Below are 19,845 nucleotides of genomic sequence, written 5' to 3' on the forward strand. Positions count from 1 at the left end.
TCTATTAAAGGGACGTGTACAGTGCCCTTGATTCCTGATGCAATGATGCTATCAGTACCTCCCCCCGTCTCCCCCGCCTCCCCCTGCAGTCAGCTGGCAGCAGAAGAAGGCCTCTTTGACTCGCGCTGGGCTGGGGGGTCCCGGGGCAGTGGAGTCTGATAGTCTGCTACCTCGCGCCGGCTTTTCCTCCTGGGTTTAACCGGAGCGAGCGAAGACGGGGAGGAGAGTGTGGATTTGTGACAGCACATCTCCACCGTGTGGCCTCGTCTCCGGGACGCCACAAACCTATGCTTAAAAAACATTCATTAACAAATCAAAACGGCTTTACCAACACCAGAATTAACCCGGAAGACTAGTCCAGAGTCCAGAGCGGCTCACACCTTCTCCAGAACACACACAATTAGAGCTACCTAGTAAAGACCTGCTGCACCATATACTTTTTACAAGGTCACAGTGGTTCTCCGTGCGGGCATGACTTCGAGACGTAAAAGCTCGGATTGTTCCTTGTTCCTTTGTAAATGTATGAATAGATTGAGAAAAGAGGTATTTCCATATTTTAGTCTGTCAATCACATCAGGTCGAGGTCAGATGAGCTATCCTGGGGTGTTCCGCAGGGCTCAGTCCTAGGGCCACTCTTGTTTTTATTGTACCTCCCCCCTCTTGGACAGGTAATCCAGGAGTTCAGCTTTAAGTAAATCATATTAATATACGTTTGGTAAGAGGTGACGTCACAGCTCTACTTCCGGGTTCGCATACACCGGCATATGTGCGAGAAACTACAAAAAAACTCTTCAATACCACCATCAATATTTCTGAAACTCAACAGAGAGTTACTGAACATACTTATTTATCAGGCCCATTAGCCAATAATGCTGTACCTACTGCTATATAAGTAATATTTACCAAAATCGCTACATCCGGGTTAGCGGAGATAAATGCTAACATAGCTATGCTAGCTACTACTACGCTAACCCTGGAAGTAGCGAGTAGGAATAGGAGTAGAAGTAGGAAGTAAGAGGTTAAGCATGAAATGAAACATGACTATAGTGAAGAACTACGTACATTTAAAGGGGCTAGATGCAAGTTAGCCATTTTATACTCACTACTGCCACCTCAGGTCTTATGCGTAACTGCAGCTTCTATATTAAGCTCGTGCATGACGGCACTTTGAACCCAAAGTAACACTTTTTTGAATGACAGTGCAGGATTTTAGAGGCAGTTGTTGGGAACAGGTCTGGGCTCATTCTACACATTAGGACATTGTTGGAACATGTAGGAAAATACGTAATTTTAAACATTTTAAACTCTGTATAGTCCCTTTAAACCATTTACATAATTTTATGCATTGTTTTTTCAACAGTGTTATGATGCAATGTCCTGAACATCACCTCCTTGTTCATTCATTTTTCTGGTAACGCACGTCATGTCATCCTCTCCTCTCCAGCGCACGACACCAGTCCAATATGTATTTTATAGCGTATAGCCGTGCGACCCGCAGCTCCTCCCAAAGTGTTTCTGACAGGCCCCAGCAGACATCCTTTCACTCTGGGGCCGGCAGTAAAACTAATGACAAAATTGGAACAATCTGCCTTTTCAATGGCCACTTTTATTCCCCAAATGTAGCGATCGGCCGTCTTAATTTGTCCTGTGGGACCCGGCGCGCTCCCATAAAGCCACATTAAGGCCCCGGGAAATAATGAGGCGGATTCAGAGCGAGCGGGTCCCGGCGCGGTGCGAGCTCCGTCCTCCTCGGGACGTCCTGCGCAGACACACAGGGGTCACTGTAACAATCATCTTTGTGGAGGGTGATGGTTATTACCCAAATGGGGCGCGACTGCAGCGGGCCCGTGTTTTGTTTATTTACCCGGGCCCTGACGATGAGCGCGTTTGACACTTTGAGTCGGGGGGGATCGGACGGTTACGTAACACTCCGGTCGTTTTGAGGAGCTGGTCCCGCCGGGCTCACCTGTAAAAGTCAGATGTGGGGTTCTTACGCTGTTTACTGCCTTTGCTAACAGGAATGGAAAATATATAATGGCAGCAAATGAGATCAGTAAGAAATAAATTGTGGAAGATGGATGAGGTGCGCTTTTTATTGATATATTACAGTAATCAGAACTAAGACATGTGTTATTATTATTACTACTATGTATAATTATCTAAATTCCTGGGCCTATATTAGCTTTAATGCTCAAGACAGAGCAAAATAGTGCTCAAGACGGAGCGAGTCAAAACAAGACTTAAAAATGCATATAACTGAACGTATTTTATCTACACTCTTGCCTCTTACTGTAATTGATTAATTCTATGTTGATGTTTTTATTGATTGTATTTGTTTTCTTATATTTATGCAACTTTGAATTGCCTTGTGTATGAATTGTGCTCTACAAATAAACTTGCCTTGCCTTGCCTTGCCTTAATCACGCTACAATGTTATCATCACCAAAGACAAAGCACAAGTGGTGTTTTGTGTCTGTAGTCCTGCTAGAGCTGCAACTAACGATTATTTTGTCATCGATTAATCTATCGAATATTTTTACGATTAATCGATTAATCGCTTGGCTATGAATGGTGTAGGAAAATTGGATTTTTTTCCCCAAAAAATTATCACATAAAGCTAAAGTGGCGCCGCTTGAGGACATGTTGAAGGAGGAAACTTAAAGTGAATGTTTGTTGGAGGCTCTTGGTGCTAATTCTGCTTCTGATTGGATGAGACACAGACGGATATTTATGAAATGTACAATGTACAAAACACTACAGACCCTAACTATGAAAAACAATGTAGGTTTTCATCAAAAATACTACATTTTCATGTCATTTTTGCTCTATTTGAGTCTGTGTGAACCAGAGAACGATTAATCAACTGCTAAAATAGTTGTCGACTATTTCAATAATCGATTAAATCCTGCATATTTAGTCTGCCTTTCACTTCGGTTTGGCTTTCAAAAGGCCAGCCCACACTCTGATATACAGCACCGGTCAAACGTTTGGATAGGCTTTTATGTATTGGTTTTTCTTCGATTTTCAAGACTGTTTCCGTTGTAGATTCTCACAGTCCGGCAGCAGCGAAAACCACCCAAACAATTGATCCTGGAGCGTCTACGCGCACTATGCAACATAAAAAGTTGCATAGTGCACCTTTAAGCTCATTGAAAAAATGCCAAGAATAAAAAGTAAACCATTTTGAAGAATTTTAAGTAAACCCATAATATCCATTTCCATGTATTTGTCAATATTCCATGTGTTCAGTCATAGTTTAATTAATTTATGTTTATAGTTAAATAGAGTAAAACAAGAAAAGGCCATCCGTAAAAAGTGTTTCTAAACTTTTGACCGGTGCCGTAAGTTTCACGGAGTAATCGAACCTTCAACAAACCTGTTATGATCCTGTCTATGATCAAACCCATTCCTCTGTGAAGCTTCCATCAGTGCCATCAATCTGAACCACTTCATTTTTCATAACTACATTTTAGAATAAAATTACGAGGGGTATTTGTTTACATTATACTAAAAATAAAAAACTTCAAACACAAGCGATGAAAGCAGGAGAGCAACACTTTGAAATTGGTATCACCTCATTTGGGCTCAAGCCTCAGAGACAGAAGGTCCAGGTCAAACCCCAGGTGGGCCTTTCTTTGAGGGGATTGTATGTTCTCCTTGTGTCTGTGTGGGTTTCCCTCTGACACTAAAAACATGCACCCCCACCAGGCCTCCCCTGAAAAAGAGGTTCTCAGTGTCAGTGGGACTTTTCTGGTTAGATAAAGGTCAAATAAAAAGAATAAGCTATCACTTCATAAGGTAAGCTCCTTGAATATTAGGAAGTGATAAAGAAGCATTAGTGATCTGCTTAACATTAGTGTTAAGGTTAGGATTAGAGTAATAAGAATTTTACGCCTTTGCTCTGCCCGATCCCGTCAGACCTGGGAAGCTAAGCAGGAAGGGCCTGGCAGGACTTGGATGGGAGACCGTTTGGGAACACCAGGAAGCCTAGCGAAGGTGTGAGTGAGTGAATTAACCATGGGCTATTAGTATGTTAATAGATAATGAAGCGCTACCAAAAATGTAAAAAAGGATGAGTTTAAAACATGTTTCACAATATTCAGGGTGCAACAAGTAGCCACACGGTAATTAAAAAGCACAGGGCCTTTGAACACACACAATTAAAGTTACCTAGTAAAGACCTGCTGCACCATATACTTTTTACAAGGTCACAGTGTAGCTCTATGTGCAGGCATGGCTTCGAGACGTAAAGGCTCGGATTGTTCCTTTATACAAAATCACCTTTGTAAATGTATGAATAGATTGAGAAAAGTGGTATTTCTAGATTGTTTTAGTCTGTCAATCACATCAGGTCGAGGTCAGATGAGCTATCCTGGGGTGTTCCGCAGGGCTCAGTCCTAGGGCCACTCTTGTTTTTATTGTACCTCCTCCCTCTTGGACAGGTAATCCAGGAGTTCAGCTTTAAGTAAATCATATCAATATACGTTTGTTAAGAGGTGACGTCACAGCTCTACTTCGGGGTTCGCATAGACCGGCAAATGTGCGAGAAACTACAAAAAAACTCTTCAATACCATAGTGCAATGTAAAGGGTCTTTGAGTGTCCAGAAAAGCGCTATATAAAACCAATGCATTATTATTATTATTATTAACCATGGGCTATTAGTTTGTTAGTAGATAATGAAGCGCTACCAAAAATGTAAAAAAGGATGAGTTTAAAACATGTTTCACAATATTCAGGGAGCAACAAGTAGCCACACGGTAATTAAAAAGCACAGGGCTTTCGTTTCACTTCACTTTACAATATAGGCTACTGCAAGACTATACTTTTTTCCATAATTATAAAAAGAAATTATGTTTATTTTACAAACGTGCAGGAGATTTTCCAGGAAAAGACGAGGTCGTGGGCTCTCATAAAACGATGAAGCAAGCTCCATCAAACCACAGTGACATATATTTATTTACAAACCTGTGCTATTCACTCGTCAGTTGTCACTGATTATAATATCTACATATGTGGCCTCACATGACTGCCCCTCCAAAAAACTTCAACTTAAATCCACTGTATACTTAGTAGCATATTTCAACACTAATAGGTTCTCTCCCCTGCAGGTTTGGCTGTACTTAGCGCCAATTCCCCAGCCCATCTATCTTCACCTCCTCTCGAGTCGCTTGGCAACACTCTCCCCCGGCCTCTAAAACATTGTATATTAGTTCACGTGCATCTCGACGGTAAGCGATCCCGTACAGAACGTCATCCAGCGCAACAAACACGGCGGCGTTTTTTTAAGAGGTTTGTGTAAGCTGTAATTGCGCAGCGCTGTTACGCAAACATTATTAAGAAATGAGCCAAGACAGTAAACAGTCAGATGCATATGGGCTTCATTTTCTGCTTTTTGGCATTTCACATCAGAGTGCGAGCCAGGGCTTTTGTTGTGTTTTTATATATCATACAGTATGTCGTGGAGAATTGGCTTGTACGTTCAAATAACATGAAACGTGCACTGCAGCAGAGTCTATACAGACAGAGGGCGTGGTTCTGGCAGACCATAAACACATTTATCACACATAAATAAAGTCAAGCCAAGATTGGGTCCATATGGATGTTTTATTCAGAGCAAATTGCTGAGTAGAAGCGGAAAACATCACTCGTTAGCATCGCTTCGCTAACATTAGCATACGTAGCATGAAGCGGAGGTGAGAGTAAGGCACTAAATGCAAGTCCCAAGCAAGTCCACGTCAATTGGTCATGGGGTCAAGTCAAGTCGAAGCATAGCTTTTGTCAAGTCAAGTCAAGTCTGTCTTGACTTGACTTCTTCAAAATGTGTAATCTACTTGAAAATATACTATATAGATATTATATATAGAACTGTTTTATCAAGATTTAGTGAACATTTTGGCTAAAATCTAACTTTTTTTTTTGCATTTGCATTTAAAGTCTAATTAATATTCAAATTGCCACAAAATATATATATATATATATATATATATATATATATATATATATATATATATATATATATATATATATATATATATATTAAATGCTCGTATTTATGTGCAAATTTACAGGGACAACATTTTAAGGAAGGGGGCCTATCTAAAAGAGTCTTTTAAACATGATTTGCTTTTCCCTGCAGTATGAAAGATAAATATAAAATAATATTTTTGTTTTTGCTAGTTTCTGGCATTTTTCTGTCAGTGGTTCCCTTGTAATGCCCCAGCCCCTGTATACTCGGATTCGCCCCTGCTCAAAGTAGATTCTGCGCAGCCTTCAGTCCCGCTGTCACTGGGCTCTGTGCGGCTGTGGAAAATAGCCACTAAATGCTATAACTTTCGAGAGGACCCCTTAAAACACCCAAAAGCCCCCAAGATTTCTGTCATCAAAATTAATTACCACATGTAGACAAAGATGCGCCGCTTTTATGCAATGAATCCTGCTCTTTCAACAGTTTCACTCAAATAAATAATAACTATAAAGTCTTAGCAAGTCATCGAGAGTCGCTGGCCTCAAGTCCAAGTTTAGTCTCGAGACTCGAGTCAAGTCATGAACAACCATTTTGTTCTTTGAAATAAATGTACCCATTCTGACTGACAATAACAAGCAAATACAGTAGATTGAGAAATACGCCGTAATGTCTATGCCTTGGTACGTTTTAGCGCGTTGTAAAACTTTGCGGTTGCGTGTTTTTTTGCTCCAGTAATTACACAAAACCATAATATCGCTCAGATCTGCGCGGCCGTAACATAAGCCTTCGCAAATCTTGAACTTTGGAATCTCGGCTGCTGATTTATTTATACTGACGTAAAGTGCACCGCGGTAAATAAATTGAACGTTTCATTGAGGGCAGTGTTTCAGTTTACGCTTTAAAATTGTAGAAAAACAAACTCGTATTTTCTGAACGGTAAATACAGCTCCATATTCCTATCAAAGTGAGCGTCTGGCAGGGCTTCAGTGCGCTCCGAGGCCGCTGTTTACAGTGGTGAGGGCCTGCTGGTACATTTGCCTTGGCAGCGTGTTAGGACTAAATGGAAATATAACCATGTGACAAAGTGTGGGGCAGTTAGCGAAATGGCAGAGATTTGGGGCAAAAAAAAAAAAATGAATCGAGATGATAGAAAGATCAGGGGACACACCCACACAGGCAGACAGTGGGTTCCGCCGCGATGCTAATGGGCCGCTAATGTGGGACCGCGGAGTAGGAGCTAAGCCCGTGAAAGCGCCACGAAAAGCGTCCAGCCTTCCGACCGCTCTCGCAAGTCCCTCTGTGGTCGGTGCCAGGGATTTCAGCCCCTGGGCTTTTCGGTCTGCCCCGGGCACGCCTCTCTTTGGTGGCGTCCCGCAGGGCTCTGTTCTCTGTCCGACTGAGTTCACGTCGAGATGTTGCGCCAAAAAAACCACAACCTGAAAATCAACAAGTCCCGCGCGTGTCCCCCGGGAACCCTCCGATGTGATCCGACATGTGTGTAGGGGGGCTATTTATACGCGGCGTGTTTAAGCGGTTCCATCCAAATGCAGATATTCAACATGTGGAAAGGGCAGCTGACAAAATGATTGATGGGATAAAATTAGAGTAAATGATGTACGTTGGAAGAAAAAGCGCAGTCACTTGTGTTCACGGTGGCCATATTTATAACGTTGTACAGAATGGAAATTTCAGATTCCACATGCACACACATGAAGACAGTTACGGTAGGTGTTTTACAGTAGCTGAATTACACATGTCGGTCATGTGTGTTAGACGCATGAAGGCATGAGCAATTTTAATGTTCGGCATATACAGATTCAACAGACTAGCCATTCCCAAAGTCCCTCATCAATCCATAATACTCATAAGTGATTCTGTTTTAAGGAATTATTTTATGGCTACATAAAATGGTGAATAGTCTCAACTTTTATTGTGCTTTTCCGCAAAGCGATTTACATGAAGGAACATTAAAAGAAAACAACTATAGGCTAAATACTAGTTTAAAGTAGTACTTTTTAGCAAATCAATGAGAATGTAGAATGTAGAAAGGCTTCGGAGGGCACCTTGTAGTGCCTCTAGGGACCCCCAGGGGGCCCCGGATCACACGTTGATAACAAATAGACGTACATAAAAGTGTTTACTACAGGAAGAATTTACTGTTTTAGATCAAAACTGAACAAATACATTTTTGAGTCCATCAGTCAGAAAGGTTTTAGCCCTTTAGTTTTTTTTGGCAATCATTTTCAGGAACACTGTGTGGACTTGTGGTTGTCTGTCCATCTTGTAACGTCTGTCTGTCTTTCCAACAATGAGAGACTGGGCCAAAGTGAATGATAGAGTGGACATATCTTGCAAAATTTACTTTTTTTGAGCTTCAAACCATGTAATCATGTTGTGCCCTGACAAAGACATGCCTGGAGTCTCAGTTTTGAGCAAAGTTTTTTCTTCTTCTGCAGCGTAAGCACTTCATGTACTTCCTTTATACAAATGTGTCATTGTTAAACCTCAAACTGTCCTCCATTAAAGCCCATAATACAACATTATATCAGTTCTGAGCCATTCTGCGCTCAAAGGTGTGTTTTTCACGCCATGTTGAAGCTGCAAACCACGCCGTAAATCAAAACTGAAAGTTTGTTTTTTAATAAGTTATTTATACAGGTGCCAGCAGGAGGAGCCCCAGTCAAAGTCCTCTTACAGAGACGTCATTTCAAATTATAAAACGTAGAATACAAATGCTGAGACACCCAAAGCAATGTTTTAAGTCTATTTTTATGCATGATAAGTCTTGCATATGTTTCCTATAGATTTGTCAGGTTTCAACAAAAACAAAAAGAGCTTGGCATGGTGTAGGTAAGAAATCTTTGCTGTCTTCTTCTTGTTTAGTTTGATGAAATAGATAATCAGAAATATTGAGATGAAATAATGCAAAAAATATAAATACCCTTTGGCAACAAGGGGGAAATACATCCATGTTAGTCCAGTGCTCAGGTCTTCAGCATTGCCTTGTATTGGTTTGCAAATAGACTTGGATGCATTCCAACCATCTTATTGCATTAAGTGTTTGGCAACTTCATAGACCTGTTGTAAATATTGACTGCACAAGCTAATGTTCCTCCCCTTAAATGCTCTATTGCATTATTATCAACTTACTGTAAAACACACTAAATCCCACGTTTAGCTCTCGGAGAATTATCACTTCATATCTCGGCATTAGTACCATTGGGATTAGTTTGTCTTTTGCCAGCTTTCAATATTCCTGACCTGTACTGTAGTAAAAGTGTGCCGCTGCGTGTTGCCCGTGCGGTCGGGCCTCCCTTGTTGTGCTGGCATGGCACCTCCAGTCAGCTGCTGTAAAACTGTCAGATAGACCACAGGCCCAGGGAGAACGGCGCTAAGCCCAGTTAAAAAGCCGCACCAACAGCTCAGCTTTTATTCGCCATAATACTTACATGCTCTGCGGTTAGCAAAACTCTACCTCTACGGCAGAGACACGTAGCATTGTTTTTGGAAGCCGCGGCGCTAATTACAACCGAAAACCCGAAAAAGCTGCATTTGTTTGTGCGTTTAATGTGGTGTATGTTTACAGCGGAGGAATGAGGTCACTTGGGTTGTTATGGCGCGCTCTGGCAGGTCATATATCTCCGCAGGCATAATTGTGACTGCCTGTAGCTAATTATTGTGTAAATCTGCCCAAGCTTCTGCTGCTGCGTTTACAAGACACATTAGTTGTTTTAAATGACGTGCGGCACAGCGGGGAAACTGTAAAAAAAAAAAAGGGGGGAGAGAAAAGAGAAGTGACATTAAGTGTGTGTGGATTTGTGATGGTTTTAAAGCGAAACAAAAACTGTAGGAAATATGGTAGATGCCGTTAAGGGTTACAAATGTTCACTTCTAAGGCACTGTCTTTGCTTTATTGTGAGAATTCAGATTCGATTTGAAGATATAATACTAAGGACAGTAAAATAACTGCTTTTGTGTTTGTTTTTTACTTATTCTTTGACAGGTTTTTGTGATATCCGCGAAAAAGTAGGTTCTCCACAAGGATCTGTCTTTGCCCCGCACAAGTTTGGCTTTCTTTTATGAGTAATACTGCCCTTTTTGGATTCTGTCAGTAACGGCATAGGAGACAGTAACGTCTTAACCCCCGGCCTTAACTGAGCACACTATATCCAGCTCGACTTTACCCAAATCTAAAAGCTTATTGAAACAAAGCATCAAAAAAGCGACAAGATGAGGATGAAAAAACGCAGGGGAAAAAATGCAAAACAGGCGGAAAAAAAGCAGTGAAAAAGCAACAAAACGGTGACAAAAAAGCAACAAAAACAGACCAAAAAAGCAACAACAGTGCAACAAAATAGGTGACAGAAACGCGGCAAAACAAGCAGCAACATTGCAACAAAGCAGTGATGAAAAAGCAACAAAAACTCAATAAAGATGTGACAAAAAAAGACTAAAGATATAATAAGTAAAGACATTGCAATGAAAAAAAACTTTTTAGCTTTCAAATGAGGCGTTACACTGGCCTATAGGCTGTAAACCCCAGTCAAGCTTTTAGATTTGGGCAAAGCTGAACTTAAGGAAATGTGCTTGGTTAAAGCCACACCACGTAAGATTTCACCCAATATACAAAATTGAAATACAAGCATTTATTTTATGATAGATATTTTCACCATTGAAAAATTCCTCAAACAAACATGTGCTTTTGTGCAGCTCGCCTCTGCTAAAACTACGACTATAACTTAAAGGGACTTCAGGATTTTTGACATAGGGCCTTATTTCCTAGCCATCCAGAGATTGATTTCTGGAGATATTTTTTTTGTAATTCATGCAGTTCTTGTATCTGCATGAATTACAAAAAAAAAAAAATCTCCAGAAATCAGCAACACTCTAGATAACTAGGAAATGAGGCCCTATGTCAAAAATCCTGAAACATCCCTTTAACCGGGAGTGGGTAAGTCTCCAGCTCGTTTCCATGGAGATGTTAACTAAAGTCAGTAGAATTGAGAGTTAAACAGGCTAGGTCCTCATCCAGATCCATTCTTTGATTATTCACTGCAAAAATAGGATTTTCTGTGTCGAGCTGGCCACTGAGAGCATGTTTTGTGTTGATGGCAACAGTATGGTTCAAAATGTTACGCAGTGCGCCTTTAAGGCAGGGGCAAGAGGTTAAGAAGTTTTTGGAGATATTAGTTTTGAAATAACGTTGAAAGTTAAATTTCCATTTTAAAAGCAAGAATGTTTTTATAACTATGAAAGGTGTAGCTGTAAAAGTTGATATTAGCTTTTAATACAGTGAAATGAGCAAGTCTAAATGTTGACCACTGGAAAGAACCAACAGAAACAAGAACATGGCAAAATGACACCGCTAATCCAGGTCGAGTCACACGCCCGTACAAACAAACCATGACATCACTGTCCTGCCTCGCTGCTATTTATGTGCCACCACTTTATAAACACACAATTCTCCAGCCCACCCCGCCCTCTCACACCCACGGCACCCACCCACTCCCCACCCCCGCCCACGGGCCCCCACCCTGCGCCAGAGACACTGGCCAGAGCCCTCCTGACCCCGGTGGAAACTTTCATTGGTCCGAGGTGACGTTGTACTCGCTCTCCTGACATTTACTGGAGGTTTCCGACTCGCCGCCGCTCGGGGGCCCCTCCCCTACCTGTCTCACACTTTCTATTTCACTCTCCTTGTGTTATTCTCTCATTCACACCTCACGCCCACCATGACTTTTATATTTGCTATTTTTAGATCCCGTCTTGGATGGAGGATTGTGTTCCAGAATAAGCTGTTTTACGCACGTACTACAGGTATTAATAAGACGAGAACATTCAAGAACACTGCATTTCACATTGCTTTTGTATTGTATACCCTTAACTATACATTACATTACAAACACAATAACAAATCATAGAACAAAAGAATTTCACATGCATCGTGCTTATGCATGTGGTATGTATGTGGTATGTTTTTTATTTCGACAGGGACAGTGCACAATTTAACATTGACCAAAAGGAAAGATGCATTGTACCAGGTTATAGCAAAAGCGTTAGTTTCCACCTTTAGTCCCTGGGCAGGTTGATGTTGCAGTACAAAAACTGATTTTAAATGTAGATCTCCTGTCCAGGGACTGTGGATGGAAAATAGCTGCTGAGCTAAATCTGGTACAAACCATCTCCTCTTGTAAAGACTAATGGTTCTGTACATTGTCCCTGTTTCAATAAATAATGATAATAATAATAATAATGAATACTTGGATTTATACGTTTTGACATCATTAAAAACATACATTTAATTTAAACAAGATTGGAACATTAGAGCATTTTCTACCGGTCCTTTTTCTGGGTGAACGGTCGCTCCTTCATGGCTTCGTTACAGGTCATGACTGCAAGTTTGCCTGATTTTTGCATGATTATAAAATAGGCATAACACAACATTCACGTTAATTAAAAAGCTATTGATCAGTGCTTACCATGTGTAGAAAACGGGCCACCCCTTTGGCTGGAGACAAATGGAATGCTTCAATAGTTAGAATATGCTGAACATAGTGACACATCATTCACAAAGACTGCAGTCATTTGGACAATATATTAAAGAAACAGGCTTCTAACTTCACCCCCGTTTGGAGCCATAGGAATATACTGGGAGAGACCCAATGCTAACAACATCTTTGGTCTTTTTGCGTGACTGAGGGCACACAATTCTTCCATACTGTGTTATGTTCTTACCTGAGCTTAGACGGGTTGATACGTCCCTGTCTGGTCTTTGTGTGTGCCCGTGGAAGACCGTGGTAGCTTCTAACTTCACCCCCGTTTGGAGCTATAGGAAAATGCTGGGAGATGCTAAATGCTAACAACATCTTTGGTCGTTGTGCGTGACTGAGGGCACGCACAAAGATCAGACAGGTACGCATCAACTCGTCTAAGCTCAGGTAAGAACATATCTCAGTATGGAAAAACAGTGGCCTGTTCCTTTAATCTTTCTAAGGAGCAAAATGAATCTAATTTTGTCCAAAACCCGCTAACCCTGTCATTTTGACCTTTACAAACATTTTCGAATGTGCATTTCATTTTTGTATTAGTTAAGCAGTTCATATTTCAGTCTTCCTTCAAATGTAAATGCCCCTTTACATGTTCAAAATGTCTACAGTGAAATTAATACGATATTTTCCAAAACTGAGCGTCCCTTACTGCAAAACTGAACCTTCAGGGTATCAACTGACCTACTGCTGTTCCTCCACAGCACCGAGGAAATGTAACTAAATAAATGTGACTCTCCAGACCATTGCTTCATTTTACATTTACACCGTAAATCCAAAGCGCATAACCAGCTTAGTCATTACGTCGACTATTATTTTCCCAATGCCCCTGCAGGTTCCTTCTAAAGCACTACACACAATTAGCTTTTCCTCAATATTGGTTACGAACCCGGCATGTTAAATCAATCTGAAAGTTTCCCTGGTGGAGCGCAAGAGCAGACACTGCGCAGCTAATGAGACTTAATGAAGCGTTGAGCGCAGGTCGGAGCTCACGTGGATGGCTTTACCAGATGTCCGCGTTCGCCAACACTCGCACCTTTAACGTAGGTTTCCTTCAACGCGCGGAAGAATGCGAACCCGTAACGCGTTCCCCCTCGCATTATGATACGCAACAATCGCACGCCGCCCCTCCATCGGGCTCTACCCGGCCCCACGGCTTTATTGGCGTCCTGGTTTCGGGCCAACCGCTGTGCCGTTTGCAAAAATGCGGTCAGCAGAGTTCACTAGGAAAGTAAGAACATGTGTAGGGACAAACAGCCCGCGCGCTCCCCCGCTACTGTTGCAGCGCACGGGCGGCGGATAATTAAATTCAGGACGTCAAGATGGATTTGCGTCAGAAGAAAGAAAGGAAAAGGAAAAAAAAAAAAGTTTGTCGTGTTGCAAATGCGTTGACGCTTGGAGCAGCATGTTTCGGTTTAGTCGGACTTCACTGACAATAAAACGATCTGGCGGAGGTTTTGGATTTACCTAGCCAGAGCTACGGTGGCCCTGAAGGCTCAATGTGAGGTAAAAAAAAAAAAAAAGCCACAACACAAACGCTAAAAACCGCAAAACATAAAGACTGTAAATGTCAGTGTGGGTGTTCCGCAAGGGTCTGTTCTGGCTCCGCTCGAGTTTGTTTTGTTTTTGTTTCTGTTGTGAGTTCAAGTGCAACTTTCAAACAGCGAGAACGCAAGCAAGTGCTTCAAAACGAGTCTGGATATTTATGTGGCAGATGCAATATTGCAGAGAAGTGAGTTTTTCCCCAACCTTTTTGTATCTTAAGAGCCGAAGAACTCCTTTATTTTGAGATTAGTAAAAGTTATTGACAGTTATTTTACAAGTATGCAAAGACGTGACAGTACAATAATCAATATATCCATACTTTCATTAAATCATATACAAGAATACTATATATTATTGGGTTAAAAGTATATATTCCTTACATTGAACATTTAGCATAGCTTTTGTTTTTACAATGGATTCTTCCTGTCGCAACTGGCAACCCACACTTTGACTAGAGAAGAGTAAATTTACATTATTGAAACGCAAGAGTCAAATACATGTTCTAATTTGTTTGGATTGTGCGTTGACATACAGGAGAGGCTGATGGGGGGGAAAAACGTCCTTCAAAACGACAATTACTCTAATCATTTCAGCAATTCCCCTCTCTTCTGTTCCACCTTTAACCTCTTAACCCCCACCCAAACCAAGCACATTTTCTCCAGTTTGGCTGTACCCAAATCTAAAAGCTTCATGAAAAGGCTAGCGACAAAAATGAGACGAAAACAAGGATGAAAATGGGGGAAAAAAGTGATGTTACAAAAATGTGATCAAAAAATTACAAAAATGTGATAAAAAAAAATTACAAAAATGTGATCAAAAAATTACAAAAATGTGATAATTTTTTTTACAAAAATGTGATAATTTTTTTACAAAAATGTGATAAAAAAAAATTACAAAAATGTGATAAAAAAAATTACAAAAATGTGATAAAAAAAATTACAAAAATGTGATAAAAAAAACTACAAAAATGTGATTAAAAAATTACCAAAATGTGATTAAAAAAAATTACAAAAATGTGATTAAAAAAATTACAAAAATGTGATTAAAAAAATTACAAAGATGTGATAAAAAATTGACAAAAATGTGATAAAAAATTACAAAAATGTGATTAAAAAATTACAAAAATGTGATCAAAAATATTACAAAAATGTGATAAAAAAAATTACAAAAATGTGATAAAAAAAATTACAAAAATGTGATTAAAAAAATTACAAAGATGTGATAAAAAATTGACAAAAATGTGATAAAAAATTACAAAAATGTGATTAAAAAATTACAAAAATGTGATAAAAAAAACTACAAAAATGTGATTAAAAAATTACCAAAATGTGATAAAAAAAAATTACAAAAATGTGATTAAAAAAATTACAAAAATGTGATTAAAAAAATTACAAAGATGTGATAAAAAAATTACAAAAATGTGATAAAAAATTACAAAAATGTGATAAAAAAAAATTACAAAAATGTGATAAAAAAAATTACAAAAATGTGATAAAAAAAATTACAAAAATGTGATGAAAAAAATTACAAAGATGTGATAAAAAAAAATTACAAAAAGGTGACAAAAAATTGACAAAAATGTGATAAAAAATTACAAAAATGTGATTAAAAAATTACAAAAATGTGATCAAAAATATTACAAAAATGTGACAAAAAATTGACAAAAAAAAAAAAATTGACAAAAATGTGATGAAAAAGTGCTTAAAAAAGTGACCGTTTAAATGTGTTTTGTCGCTTTAAAGTGAGGTGTTACACTGACCTATAGACTGTAACTTCCAGTCAAGAAGTTTTTAGATTTGGGTAAAGCCGACCTGGAGAAAATGCACTCGGTTCAGGCGGGGGGTAAGGGGTTAAAAGCAGTCTCCTTCTCCAACTCTTCTCCCTAACTCTCATCTTGGCCTGTGTCCTGTTTAGCGCCAAAGCAGTGATCTGTAATGAGACTAAATCAGACTCTATATAGACTACACTTGGACCCGGCTCCCCCTCATGTGTAATAGTCTACTGTACACCACAATCAGCTCTCTCCAGGGCTGGAGCTTCTCTCATGCCACCGTCGCCGCTTTATCAGACAACTGGAAATGAAAGTGTGCACCTCCAACAGCAAAGGAGCGCCCGTGCCAAGCTCTTACATCAAGTGCTGCTAATGGATGTGGGGTCTGGAAGTGATTTCACACCCTTTTGTCGCCAGGTACTGCAGCGTTTGTGAAGCCATTACTAAGTATATTGTGAGGCCAAGTTTATGTCGTTAAGATTGTTCGGTAATTTCCTCTATTGATAAAGTTAAAAAGTAAGTAATGTCGTATGCAAATACATAAGGGGATCAGTGAGAAAGAGCATCTGGAATCTCTTTAATAAATGGAACGAGATTGAAGCAAATATTTTATCTCCTCGGACCCTGGCGGGGGCGGGACATCACCAGCTTGTCTCCTAAGAGATGTTGTAGCTTTATTCTATGGCACGAATGTTGTACTCATACAAAACAGACAAAATGTAGGCGGAAAGTGATTGTCTGGACCTGGGCCTGCAATTTGACTATTAAATAAGTATATTTTATTCTAAAGTCCCTCCCTTCGCTGATCTCAGCAAATAACTACAATCCCCGGTGCCATCACTTTGGCCAATGAGATGAGCTTTCCTGTGAACCGGCCTGTCAGGTCCAATCAGGAGAGAGGGGGGAGGTAGCTTGATCCTTTACTTTAACATTTTTTATTTTCAGGAGACGCTTTTTGGTGGAGTCAGGAGGGGAAGGGGGCATAGAAATAAAACGAAGAAGTGCCGTTCCACCCTAATACAGTATATCTGGACAGTTAGCAAGTAGGCTAGTTGAGGCTAGCTGTTCAATGTATTTTTCCTATAGCCGTTAGCATTAGCCATCAATCCTCGCAAATTCTGAACAATCCAGATGTTTTCCGCAGTTGTCAACCCATAGGCCACATGTACTGAAGATTAAAGCCAAGTTAGAAATGAAACAATGTACAGACCTTCTCATTTCATTTTTATTATTATTATTTTTCATGGTAATGCAACATGAAATGGGTACAACAACAATCAAAACAATGATACATTCCATGAGGAGAAGGATGAAGAAAAAATCATATGAACTCATACCCCATTCTTTTAAAAAGAGAACATAAATGAGAGATTTTAGATACAAATTAGCATATAAAAGTGTTCTCTGAGCTCAATGCTAAGTCTAATTCAGTTAAGTTTCTGCTATTTGTGGAGTTGGATACACATCCGTGGCCTCTAAACATCAGCATAATATGTTAATGATAGAGAGACCACAGAAATTACATAAATGCCATGAAAAGGACAAAACCTCCCCACACGCGCCTGACCTCCCCCATTCATTTGTACGGGGATAGCAGAACAATTTGAATCAATCCGAGGACAAAATGTGCGCATTTGTGGGAAAAGGCTCAGATGGTTAAAGGGATTTCTGTGATTTATATGGAAAGGCCAACTTTATTGTTTACTTTCAAATTACACACTCTCTCTCTCTCTACAATCTTACATACTAGCACTTTAAAGCAGTACTAAGTAACGTGTTTACCTTAAGAAATCCTTTCCGTAGTCCCTGTGGGGGTAATACAAGTGTTTATGGGATGATTGGAGGGTCTTTCATCTCCCCCTGGTGTCTCTGGACAGAAAACCATGTTTGCAACTTGACTGCCACCGGTCCGGAGCCACCAATACACACTAATGGAATCACGAAGAAGAAGCTACCATGCTAACGGGCAAAGCTAACATCGGGCTAACGTCACTTTAAACAGTATTTACAGCCAAGTTTGAGTGAAAAAAAAATATTTCCATTGTATAATTGGATGCACAATATCCCTCTCTCCCTTCGCCTTTCCTGTCAGCGTAGTATTTACTCTCCAAGACAATTAATAAGTTAAAAAAAATCGTAACTTGCTACGACACCTGCAGTTGCGCTTATGGCCTCTAGGGGGAAGAGTTACTTAGTACTGCTTTAAATACATCAGGTTTTCAAATGCTGTATATTGAAGCACACTTAGCTGACATGTTTAGTTGACCTGGAATGGTCCGCATTGTGGCTTTAAAAAACGAACTTGTACATGCGCCAAAATCCTTACTGATAGTCAAGATAACAGTGATCATAAAGATGACAATATTGAGTTCATTACAGGTATTGGACGATTATTGGGAAGTTTTGAGGCGAGGGAATTCAAACCTCCTCTCATTTTGCGCCTCTTGTTTTACTTTTCTATGAAACAGACCCTCTCGCCTTTTTGTAACCAGTCAACACAACTAAACACACCGCCTGGTTGCTACCCATCTCTCATGTTACCGCCCCAATCAGGCCCCGCTATCTGCCGCCGCTGGCCTGCTCGGCTGTTTATTTTCACCTCGGATTTGGAAAAATTCAAGCGGGCGCTGACATGTTAGGGGGTCATTGTGGGACGCACGTGCGGAGCGGCGTCGGCCCCCGAAACCAAAGCCGGGTAATGATGGGTAATCAGCCGGCTAACGTGGGATGATTCAGTGGCGCCAGAACCTCCTAAACCAGGTGGAGATGACCAAACATACATAAATACACACGCGCAGGCATCATAACGGTCGGAACAAGTTAGTCTCACCTTTGACCTCTCCGGTGTGTTTTAGGAAAGGACTTCTCTTCCAGTAAACTTGGATCATTTTTTTTTTTTGGTTTCCCCTTCCCGTAACGGTGTCCTTGGTGTGCGTGTACGCGAGTGTTCGAAAACCACAGAATGGCACGTGTCGGAAACTGAAAAAAAAGTTGACGGAGTGACTAGTCATGTATTAACTTGGGGAAAGAATGAGGCCGGTACGACGGTTCAAAAACATGTTGGACTGATTAGCAGCAAATGTAGAAACGAAGCCGAGGATTGTGATACTCTGAAGGTATCGTTGAGTAGGGAGAAAAGGTATTCGTGAAGTAGTCATTGCTTGTGGTTTTCAGCTCATGCTTCTCTTTATTATCACTGAAATCATAAATACTGTGGCTGTGATGTCCTTGCATCGCCAGACACTGCCTCCTTTTTTTACATGTCGTCTGGGGCCTGATGATATCTCCGATGGCCGCGATTGACCGAATCAACCAATCCGACAAGGACCCAAAACAAACACTTAAAGGGACTATACAGAGTTTAAAAATGTTAAAACTAAGTATTTTCATCCCCCGACAGGTTCCAGCCATGTCCTAATGTGTAGAATGAGCCCAGACTTATCCACCACAACTGCCTCTAAAATCCTGCACTGTCACTCAAAAAGGTGTTAATTCGGGTCCGAAGTGCCGTCATGTACGAGCTTAATATAGAAGCTTCAGTTGCGCAAAAGACCTGAGTCAGGTTGCAGAGTCTGTGTGTGTGTGTGTGTGGGGGGGGGGGGGAATGAACTTCCTCTGTCATTGCGTTCTCTCGATTCTGTGGAGACTTTTAAAATGCAACTTAAGACTCATCTGTTTAAAAAGGCTTTCGAGAGTGAATAGAGGAGCCTCTTTGAATGCATCTTTTTTTTACTGTCTTTTACTGTTTGTTTTAGTTGCTGTCCACTGTAAAGCACTTTGTGACCTCTATGAAAAGCGCTATATAAATGAAGATTACTTACTTACTTACTTACTTACTTACATTCCATAAGAAGAACAGGAGTAGGATGAAGAAAAAATCATATGAACTCCTACCCCATTCTTTTAAAAAGAGAACACAAATTTGACACGCGCCTGACCTCCCCCATTCAATTTCAGGTGGCAGTAGTGAGTATAAAATGACTAACTTGCATCCAGCCCCTTTAAGGTCAGCAAACA

Source organism: Gobius niger, assembly GCF_951799975.1.
Source record: "Gobius niger genome assembly, chromosome: 19".
Lineage (NCBI taxonomy): Eukaryota > Metazoa > Chordata > Actinopteri > Gobiiformes > Gobiidae > Gobius > Gobius niger.